Source organism: Palaemon carinicauda, chromosome 6 (assembly GCF_036898095.1).
Source record: "Palaemon carinicauda isolate YSFRI2023 chromosome 6, ASM3689809v2, whole genome shotgun sequence".
Lineage (NCBI taxonomy): Eukaryota > Metazoa > Arthropoda > Malacostraca > Decapoda > Palaemonidae > Palaemon > Palaemon carinicauda.
In genome coordinates this window covers 36,121,036-36,132,181 of record NC_090730.1, presented here as the reverse complement: position 1 = coordinate 36,132,181, position 11,146 = coordinate 36,121,036, and positions in this window count along the sequence as shown.

The following is an 11,146-nucleotide window of genomic DNA, read 5'->3' as shown; positions in this document are numbered from 1 at the left end:
CTATGCACCATATAGGTCATTCTTTTCATATACCATTGAGTACTATTAAGGTTTATTTAAATAATTATTTGCTAATATTGTAGGAGGTTTTCGTGCAGAAAAACGCCGTACCGATATTTTTTTCTGTAGAGTCAGTTTCAATATTTCCTTATATAATAAAATACCTTATCACTGAATAATAATTTTCCTTACTTAGGCACTTTATCCAAACTTTATGTAAAATAAAGGCAAAGACTATTGTTATTGATGTCTAGATTCATTTATATTCCTTGCTTATGTTCTTTGTTAATGAATATCATCGTTATTTAAACATCCTTACGCATATGTCTCTGAAAATTTATTCCTGGTTACGTCTCAAGTTCTTTAATAGAATTATTATTCTTTTTTTTTCGTAGTTTTTAAACTGACGCATGTAAACAAAATGTCATTAATCTTTCTTCAACAGCAACAGAGAAAGATTTATGATCATTCAATAAAAGCTTAAGAAACGTAATCGCCAAACTGTGATTCCGAGTCAAATAAGATGTGGTCATTGGTCCTTCCTAACTCACAAAAGAAAAAAAAGAATGATTTATGGTGATTTTTTTTCCTCCTTTACCCTTTTACCAGAAAATTGAGAAGCTTGTTCGCTTTCAGGAGATTATTGTCAAGTACTGGAGCCATAGAGAGATGGTTAAGTAGTCCCTCATCCTCAAAATTGGCGGCATAAGTCAAAGCAGTCAGTGAACTCTGGGCGCCGATTTACAGCTGATTTACCTTTGGCCAAATTCCAACATTGATGGTAGTGTTCTTTCCTAATAAAATTGATACTTTTTATTTCGAAATTATATATTAATCTCTTATCAAGTTTCATCTTATCCGAATTTAAGGATAATATAATACTTATGTTGTAAGTCCAAAGGCATCAATTTCCTTTATGTCATAGTCTGAGAGTAAAAGTATTACCTATAATATATCAATATATTCGCTGAAACCATGAATATTCCGAATTGTTTGCACTGCTCCAGAAAAAGTCATTACTCGTATAAAGTCACTTTGATATCCATCATGAACTACATTAAAATTGCGATAACAGGAAAATTACGAGTGGTGAAAGCTTGTTGATAAATCATTAGGAATACCATTTTTGGCTATACTTGTGGCTATTGCTTTTAACATACTGTATATATTAATCAAACAACGGTTTCCTATTTTCCAGCTGAATCCCGGTATCCAGACCACACACACACACACACACACACATATATATATATATATATATGTGTGTGTATATATATATATATATATGTGTATATATATATATATATATATATTTATATATATATATATATATATATCTATGTGTGTATATATATATATATATCTATGTGTGTGTATATATATATATATATATATACATATATATATATATATATATGTATATATATGTATATATATATATATATATATGTATATATATATATATATATATGTATATATATATATATATATATACATATATATATATATATATATACACTCACACCTACTATGAGATTCAGGGCCTCTGTAACACGGTTTTTTGGACTTTGCTCCTTATCGAAGCATCGGATGTAGCTGAAAGTTGACATAAGTATATTTTACAACCACACACAAATTTTGTCAGCATTATCAATAACCTAAACTCGATAGTTTTAATTTTTATAGAGTAAAAATGATCTAGCCGACGCCATGGCCAGTGATAACGAGCCAAAAGTCGAAAACATTCATTACGTAAGCAATGTAAACATCTTTTGACAAAATTTTGCCCCGCCCATCCACCAGACACCCATTCACCTTCTTCCATCGGCTCTGAAACCCATAACAGTCAAGAATGGCTAACAGGATTTGGAATTGCCCCCGTGGTTGCAAAATTGCATTTGTCTTACGACTTGCAACTTTATACAGTCAAGAAAAAGGCCGTGGCCATTTTTACTATAGCCTGAATAGGTAATTATTCATTTTCTAGCTTAAATCCAATGTTTATGGTCTGATTTGTATTTAGCGTAACATGCTTATAATACTTGTAATGTCATTCAGGCTTTTGAACATTTCCATTAACTATTCACTATGCCACCACGAGAGAAAGAAAGAGAGAGATTGTATGTAAACAGTCCTTTATATAACTATTTTTGTTAAAATAATATTTTTTGTGCTAAAATCTCCATCAGACCAACGGATCATCCGATATAATTTTTGTTCTTCTTCTTAGGCCATACGACCGTGTTGGCTATGTTTTGGGCATGATTGCATTTTGTAAATAAATCATGAATAGTTTTAGGAGTGTTATTTGTACATCCAATGGGAATTTATAGAAGTAAAGTGAACATAATTCATTTATCCTTTAAAATAATTACTACATGTAGCCAAACAAATAGTAGTAAAGATGATAATGCAATGAAGGAAGGATACCATACTTTATCTTTAGCTTCAACATCGGCAATAACATACCCAGTTGCCAAATTAATTTGTCCGCTTAATGAAATAACCTATCATATAATGTTAAACTTAATTTCTGAGGAGGCCATGGCTTATTGCACAGTGAAAAAACATGACAATGACTTTATGAATGGCGGAACGATACATAAATGTGGGTGGGGTATCTGTGCTAGCCTAGTAATACTACTGTAGCAGTATAGCCGCAACAGTAGTATACATGAATTAAACGTTTAGGCCAACTGCTGGGATCCTTGAGGATCATTTAGCACTTCTTACAACTACTCGAGAAATTAGTTTTTATAGCCAGAATTTAAATTTTCTAATCCAACAATGTCCATGATAGCCTTCAGTGTTATCCTGAATTATAACGAGGCCAAAGTGGGTGGAGCCTCTTGAAGTCATCATTCTGACGATAATTATTGGTGAAGGTTTTAAAACCAAAATACGGTACCGGCTTTCTTTTTTTTACAGTAAATAGGTAGGTAGATAGACAATGAATAAAAATTGCTTGACATTGGATATAGCAGTTATCAAATCAAGCTGGTCTACTACGTTTTTGAAAATTACCAAATATTCCATACACTTTGTCAATCTGATTGTGACCTATAAATACTGTAATTTCTTAGGAAACTTATTTTAGGAGTTAGACAAATAATCGAAGTGTTTTTGTATTTATTAACATATTTTGTTCGTTTGTTCATTATGATAATTCTCAGTGGAGAGGTTTCAGAGTTCATAAAGGTGTACTGCTTTGCTTTTATTTACACTTTAGTGTTATTGTTGGCAGAGGTATAGCCTTCGTTACGTATAACCAATCATCGATTGAGAAAGAGAGAAGAAATGCCGTCATAAGTTACATAGCGAGTGCGTTCGAAACCATTTCTCTGAGAAAGTTGGCCCGTCTTCAAAAATCGTCACTTTTACTTAATAAAGTACCAAATTTATTCAACCTACGTAATGCTGAATATAGTCAAAATTTATGTGTAGATATAATGTGCATTCTGAATAAGCGTTATATTTATGAAATTCATTGAAAAAAAGTTAATGCGAATAAACCGTGTTACAGAGGCCCTGAATCTCATAGTAGATACGTATATATATATATATATATATATGTATATATATATATATATATATAGATATAGATATATAGATATATATACTCACACCTAGATACGTATATATATATATATATATATATGTATATATATATATATATATATGTATATATATATGTATATATATATATATATATATATACATATATATATATATATATAGATATAGATATATAGATATATATATACTCACACCTAGATACGTATATATATATATATATATATGTATATGTATATGTATATATATATATATATATATGTATATATATATATATATATATATACATATATATAATATATATGTATGTGTATATATATATAGTTGGCCATGCTTGCGTATAGCTGCCAACAGTTGTTTCAATAGATCTTTGCTCTCTCACACCTTTCGTGCCGATTTACTATCAAGCTACTGGATTCAATGTTCATATACCATGGCATTAGTAAAGATTTTAAGCATTGTGTCCACACTTTTATTGCATGTCAGACTTTAAAAGTGTATTGACTCACCGATTTTGTTTTGGGCATTTTTCATTAACCCAAATGTCGTTTTACCCACATTCCTTTTGATGTGGGTCGCCAATACCCACATTGTAAGACACCATTACCTTTTCACATCAGCGATTGCTTCACCCGGTGGTTTTAAGCCATCCCCATGCAAAATGCAACATCCACCTCATGTACTTCGGCCTTACTTTATGGATGAATAGCAAGATTCAGCTTCCCAGTGCATATTACTTCAGGCAGTGATGTCACTTTCCCCTCTCAATTGTTGACATCATTAAGACATCTTGGTATCATCCTATATCAGACTATTTACAATCCTGGAGCCAATGGAACGTAGAACATTTGCAATGTATCCTCATAACAGTTTTTGATGTCTCACTGAAATGACTCCAGTTAGTTTCCACAATTTCCTTGAGTCCTCCTCATACATAGGACCCTTTCAAGGGACCCCATGGATGTCTCAGCAGCCGGAATGTTATATGGCGACTAGTTGATAGTCTCTCTAGAATTTTTCTTTTCCGTCCGTTAACTCCTCAAATAGTCTCCAGCGTCTACATCATGTTGTGAGGAATTTACCTCATGCTGTCATACTTACAAACCCCCAGCACAGTAGCACGTACTGAAAGACCCTACACTAAGCAACACACGTCTCTCTACAAATTGACACTGGCAAACCTATATATAGGTCCATTCGTACTTTGATATATTTCCTCCTTAGCGTTCGTGATAAAGAGGATTAGTTCTCCATTGCCCGCCCTAACATGTGTATTTCCTGCAACAAAAGGCTCTCTCACATAGATGTTTGCTTTTGGTGTGGGGTGGCATATGATGCACATACAGCAAGCAACGCACATACAAATAAAAAAAGCATTGCCTACCAATATTTTATTTTACATTATGATCTCATAAAATTTATGTAAAAGAATCATTGAATGTAGCAAGCTAATTTGAACTCAATTATTATTATGTTATTATGTTGGAGTAGTAAAAGAATAGAGGGTTGGGCATGAGAATTAAAGAGAGTTCTATATGAGAAAAGTGATTGTACCAACTGTGATGTATGGATCGGAGTTGTGGGGAATGAAAGTGATGGAGAGACAGAAATTGAATGAGTTTGAGATGAAGTGTCTAAAGAGTATGGCTGATGTATCTCGAGTAGATAGGGTTAGGAACGAAGTGGTGAGGGTGAGAACGGGTGTAAGAAATGAGTTAGCGGCTAGAGTGGATATGAATGTGTTGAGGTGGTTTGGCCATGTTGAGAGAATGGAAAATGGTTGTCTGCTAAAGAAGGTGATGAATGCAAGAGTTGATGGGAGAAGTACAAGAGGAAGGCCAAGGTTTGGGTGGATGGATGGTGTGAAGAAAGCTCTGGGTGATAGGAGGATAGATGTGAGAGAGGCAAGAGAGCGTGCTAGAAATAGGAATGAATGGCGAGCGATTGTGACGCAGTTCCAGTAGGCCCTGCTGCTTCCTCCGGTGCCTTAGATGACCGCGGAGGTAGCAGCAGTAGGGGAGTCAGCATTATGAAGCTTCATCTGTGGTGGAAATGTGGGGGGTTGGGCTGTGGCACCCTAGCAGTACCAGCTGAACTCGGTTGAGTCCCTGATTAGGCTGAAGGAACATAGAGAGTCAAGGTCCCCTTTTTGTTTTGTTTTATTTTTGGTGTCGGCTACCCCCCAAAATTGGGGGAGGTGCCTTGGTATATGGATGGATGTTGGCTATCTTTATGGCAATGTCAACCTTATCAATAGAGATGTATATAAACATAAAATCAAAGAATGAAGATAATATCTGTCACAAATCATTAGTCAGTTACTGAAAAGAAAACTAGGCTCCATTTATTCACAACAAATCTTCTTTCTTACATAATGATATACCCTTGACTTCTGACTCCCATTTTTACTTTCATATTATGTTTCTAAAAGTGATCAATGATACTCTAGTTTTAATTAATAATTAAAACTAGAGTATCATTGTTCACTTTTAAAAACATAATATGAAAGTATGGATTTTGTCTCCTAATGATAAATAGTAAGGCCCAGATACTTACGTATTTAAAGCTTACATTCATGTGTTTAAATATGTTTCTGTAATCATATATTGTCCGAACAATATCAGTGTCAATTATATCCATTGTTTGTAAGCATACAATAATATGAAGTTTACTTACATGAGTAAGTCAAAGAACTCTGGCATCTTAAATATGCAAATTGTCGGGTAAATTAGGACGCAATTACATTCTAATAGACATTTATTTCTAATAAATGACTAAATGAAATAACAAGTGAAACGAATGTAGCATGATAAAGGAATTATACATGCGACATATACAAAAATTATTTTCCTTTCTTGAAGGGAAGAAATGAAGAGTGCCACTCTCAGACTGAAGAAAAGGGGTTTGATAAATTTTCCTCTATAATTTCTGTAAATGTTATATCTTATCGACACTGTGTACTACGTACGCACGGCACGAGTGTTATCTGTATAATTCCACACCTGAGATTTTGAACAGATTTAGTGTCAACATGGTAACACTCCTTTAAAAGGGGATCACACTGAAAGTGCTGACACCTGCTTAGCATAGTGTCTGTAGAACACTCTGGATGATTTCCATCCAGTATATGGGCAAAGACACTCAAAGTCCATATACTAAAAAAAGTTCAGTAATGAAGCAATTTTCCTTGGATCATGACTTGGTGGAGTACTGTCAGGATCTGCTCTGCGAATAAAGTAGGTGAGCTTCGCCCTCAGTTGTTTTAGGGATAACTTTGATTCCGAGGTTTCTCCTTTAAAGAGCTGCCCTCCCCTGAAGTCTGAAGTTCTACGAAGATAGACCGTTAGACAATCTACAGGACATAAAGAGACATCTTCCTTCAGAGGGCAGATTCTCCAGGGACCCCACCTCTTAGTAGGTAGCTCGTTCTTAGCGAGAAAGGTTGGATTAGGAAAGAAATTCAGTTGTCCCGATTCTGTGAACTGAATTTGGTCCTCATCTCTAGATGAGACCACTATTTCACTAACTCTAGCCCCAGAGGCTATGGCGAACAGAAAAATAACTTTTTGGGTTAGATCCTTGAGGGAACAATCTTCATTGTTCACAGAGGAGGCATAATATAGGACCTTGTCCAAAGACCATGAGGTGGCCTTTAGCAATGTTGTAGGCCTAAGCCTTGCACATGCCTTCGTAATCTTATTAAAGATTTCATTTGCCAGATCCACTTGAAAGGCATATAGAAGAGGTTTAGTCAAGGCTGACTTGCACGTAGTTATCGTGTTGGCTGCCAGACCTTAATTATGAAGGTGGACAAAGAAGGACAGACAGAAGTTCATTGAAATTTCTTTTGGTCCTTTTGCTTTTACAAAAGCAACCCACTTTTTCCAATATGACTCATATTGTCTTCTAGTTGACTTAGACTTCTATTCTTCTAAGAATTCTATATTGCCTTCTGAGATCCCAAATCTTTTCCTAACCGCTATGGCAAGGAAATCATAAAATGAAGGGTTTGGGCTCATTGTGATAAATCGAAGGCAATTAGCTTCTGAACCTTCTGAGATAGTACTGGGTTCAGTACTAGGGCTAGCCTCAGCATCAGTTCCTTCACTAAAGGGAACCGGTTGCTCTTGGGCTACTTGGGAGCCAACAGACCCACGCCTCCCTGGAAGGATCTCAGCATGTTGAGGACCTTCAGCAGGAGATTGGATGGGATGAACAGGAATTCCTGAGTCCATCCTTCCATACTAGAGACATGGATCCTCGTATGGGACTACATATTGAGGTAATTTCTTGATGACGCTCGTGACGAAGAAGTCGAACTGCAGCTCGGGGACTTGTTCCCATCTGGGAGAGAATAGGTCTGCGTCTGTGGACCATTCTAACTCTATAGGCTTGAGCCCGAGTAGAGCATCCACTGTCACATTGCGGATCAATTGTACATGAACTGCTGATAGGTGCCATCCTTTTAGGCAAGGGATGGCTAACATCACTTAAACTATATGAGATGCACTTTAGCCCTGTCGGTTCTGACGTCTCGATGTCCCAGATCAGCCTGAGGAGGTCTGATCGGCGTGGAGAGAGTTTCTCCACCCACGACAGGACTAACATGGCCTTGGATAGAAATGACCGAATCCCTTGGATTTTTCTCTGAAGGGAGGGAACACCCCATTCTTCCAAATAGGCATCCATGCGGATGATCTTCAATAGTCGCAAGGATATGGTCTTCAATAGGCATTTGCCCTTTGACCATTGTTAGGGAAGCGAAATAGGAAAGACCGATATCGGTCTTTTTAGATCTCTTCGGGCGTTTGATGCGTATCTTTTCCTGACTCCTAACGCATCTTTCAGCTGTGCTCTTAGCACTGGGTCTGTCACTATTGCGAACTGGAGAGAGTTCAGAACTCCTCCCTGTTAGCGTCTTGGAATCCTTAACCATTGAAACCTTTGAGCTGGAGAGAATCGAGACTTCTTGAAGCTGATCTTGCATCCCCGATGTTCCAGGAACTGGATCACTTCCTTGGATGCTCATAGAACAGCCACTTCGTGTGCTGCCCACCCCAGCCTTTTGCCCTGGTACTTTGTTACCTGAACCATTTCTAGGCTTGGTTTTTGCGTGACTGTGTCCGTCAATCCCGTGAAGATACTTAGGTCTGTGTTTAGTCCGACAAGCATCTTTCCTAGGACATATGTTATCCTCTGTAACTTGAATCCTAGGTAGGAGGAGAGGGGGTGGCTGACTGGAAGCTGCCAATAGACATCTTTTAGGTCTGACGAGACTATGAACACCCAATTTTGAAATAGGGTCCATATGTTCAGAAGGATTAACATTCTGAACTTGCTGTTTTGCTTAAACTTGTTGAGTGGCTACAAGTCCAGAATGACTCTGAGTTTTCTTGAGTCCTTGTGAATACCAAACAGCCTTCCCTGGAATTCAATGGACTATACTTTCCTTACCACCTATATGCTCTAGAGCTCTAAGGTATACTCCTCCAGGATGGGGTTGGAGTGTAGGAAGAGTTGAGGAAATGATGGTGGAAGCATGTTTATTTTTCAAACTACTCACGTCTTGATTAGGCCTTGGACCCAAGAATCGAAGGTCCAGGGATCCTGAAGGAACCTCCCTCCTACCAGAAGCATCTCTTTGCTTCACCTGATCAGGTTTACATGTTCGACCGCCTGCCTGTGGTACCGCTGTCATCGAAACAGTGGGATGTTGTTGAACAGCCCGAGGAAAATTTCTAGACTTTTCCGTCTCCCTTTTAGGTTGGGGACCCACATCCGTGGAAGACTTTCTCTTTGAAAAGATGCCCCACTTCTGGAGAAGTCCTATGTTCTCCGTGGTGGCTTTCTTAATCACCTCTCTAACCACCTCGTTTGGAAAGAGGTTTCTACCCCAGATGTTGGAAGATATTAGCTTCCTGATTTCGTGTTTCACTGTTGCGGCAGTAAACACAAACTCACTACAGGGTCTCCTAGCCTTCATAAAGGCATAAAGGTCTTTTACTAAGGTGGCCATGTGCATTTTGGTCAAGACCATAAGCATGTCTAGGGTACTTTGATGGGCTGAACACAACTCTATGCAGTTCTCTAGGGATAGGGAGGCTGCAAGTCTCTCCCTTGTCTCTTGTTCCTTGCCCAAAAGAAACTCAGAAAGTTTATGGAGATTCTCGATAAACTGTCGTCTAGAGACTTCCGCGTCTAATTTTCATACTGAAAAGGTTTAGTGGATTTCGTTCCAATACTTCTCCTGTGTAGGAAAGGCTGGTGACAGAGGCTTGCACTCCTCGAGTGCAAGACATGGTTTACCTGCCTCCACTGCCTTTGCAACAGATTTAAATGCCTTCCACGTAAAGGGGAATGATATTGACGCAGGAACAAGAAAGGAAGGGTGTCCGTTACTTAGTGTGAACACTTTTAACACCGAGTAACCTGCCTTTCTCAGGTTACTTGACAAGATAGCCTTTGCCTTATCATGGTCGAGAATCATGACCTCCTTCAGTTTCGTTTCCTTTCTTGACGTTGGTTCATACTTCAGTCAAATGAAGCAATTAGGGAAAGCGTCAAAGCTTGGCGAAAACTGGATTTCGTCTGAAGGAACAGCACCCATCTCCTCCGAGATGTAGAGTTAGCCGTCTAAAATCGGCATAAGTTCCGCATACCACCAGGGATTGGTTTTGGAGCATGTTGGAAGGTCTTGGTCTCTGGGTCGTTTGTATGACCCTTGGGGAGCGACAAGTGGAGCTTCACAGAGCTCTATCTTGAATTTCGCTTCCTCCTTTTCGCCTTGTTTGCAAAAGTTTTTTATTAGACCTTTCATATGGGCCAGTAATTGGTCCATTTTGTCTAATAGAGGGGTAGAGGGTGAAGATGTCGATGTTAACGGCTCTAGAGCCGGCACAGATGGAAAAAATTCCAACCCGACATTGTTCCCCTATTCCCGTGGGGGCTTCCTGCCCCCCGTCCCAAGGGCTATCTGTCCGCAGGGAGATACGAATAGTGCCTGAGGCACCGCTATTTCCCTACTTGCTTTCAGGAATAGTAAGCTATGCAATCCTATCATTAGGTAGGTATGGTCCCTGAGAGATTTTCTGGAATCCTCTTACCCAGTTGCGTAGTTTCTTACGAGCTGCATCCCTAGACTCCATTGACTTGTGATTAATTATCGAAACCCTCGGACATTATGATTCAACATACATTACAAACTTGAGGGTTTCAATAATGCAGGGATTCGGAAATAATATTGCAGGGGGCATGAAACCTGCATGTATTATGACCGTAAAAGTACTTACTCTTGATATTGCAGAAGAATACAGCACATGTCATCAGGGGTTCCTCCTGTAAAGAAAGGAAAGCAGAATGACTATACAATTGATTATCTCACTGAAAAGCAATATGTAAAAGTCATCTTTTAACTAAAATAGCTTAGGATAGTAAGCGAGAAAGGGATAGTGGGAGACACATACTTTTGTATCTCTTGCAAGCAAATGCTGTTACCTTCCCTCAGTATTAACTATAAGGAGATTCCTTAATCAAGGAACTCTAATGAAAGGTTTCTAACCCCTATGGGTAGAAA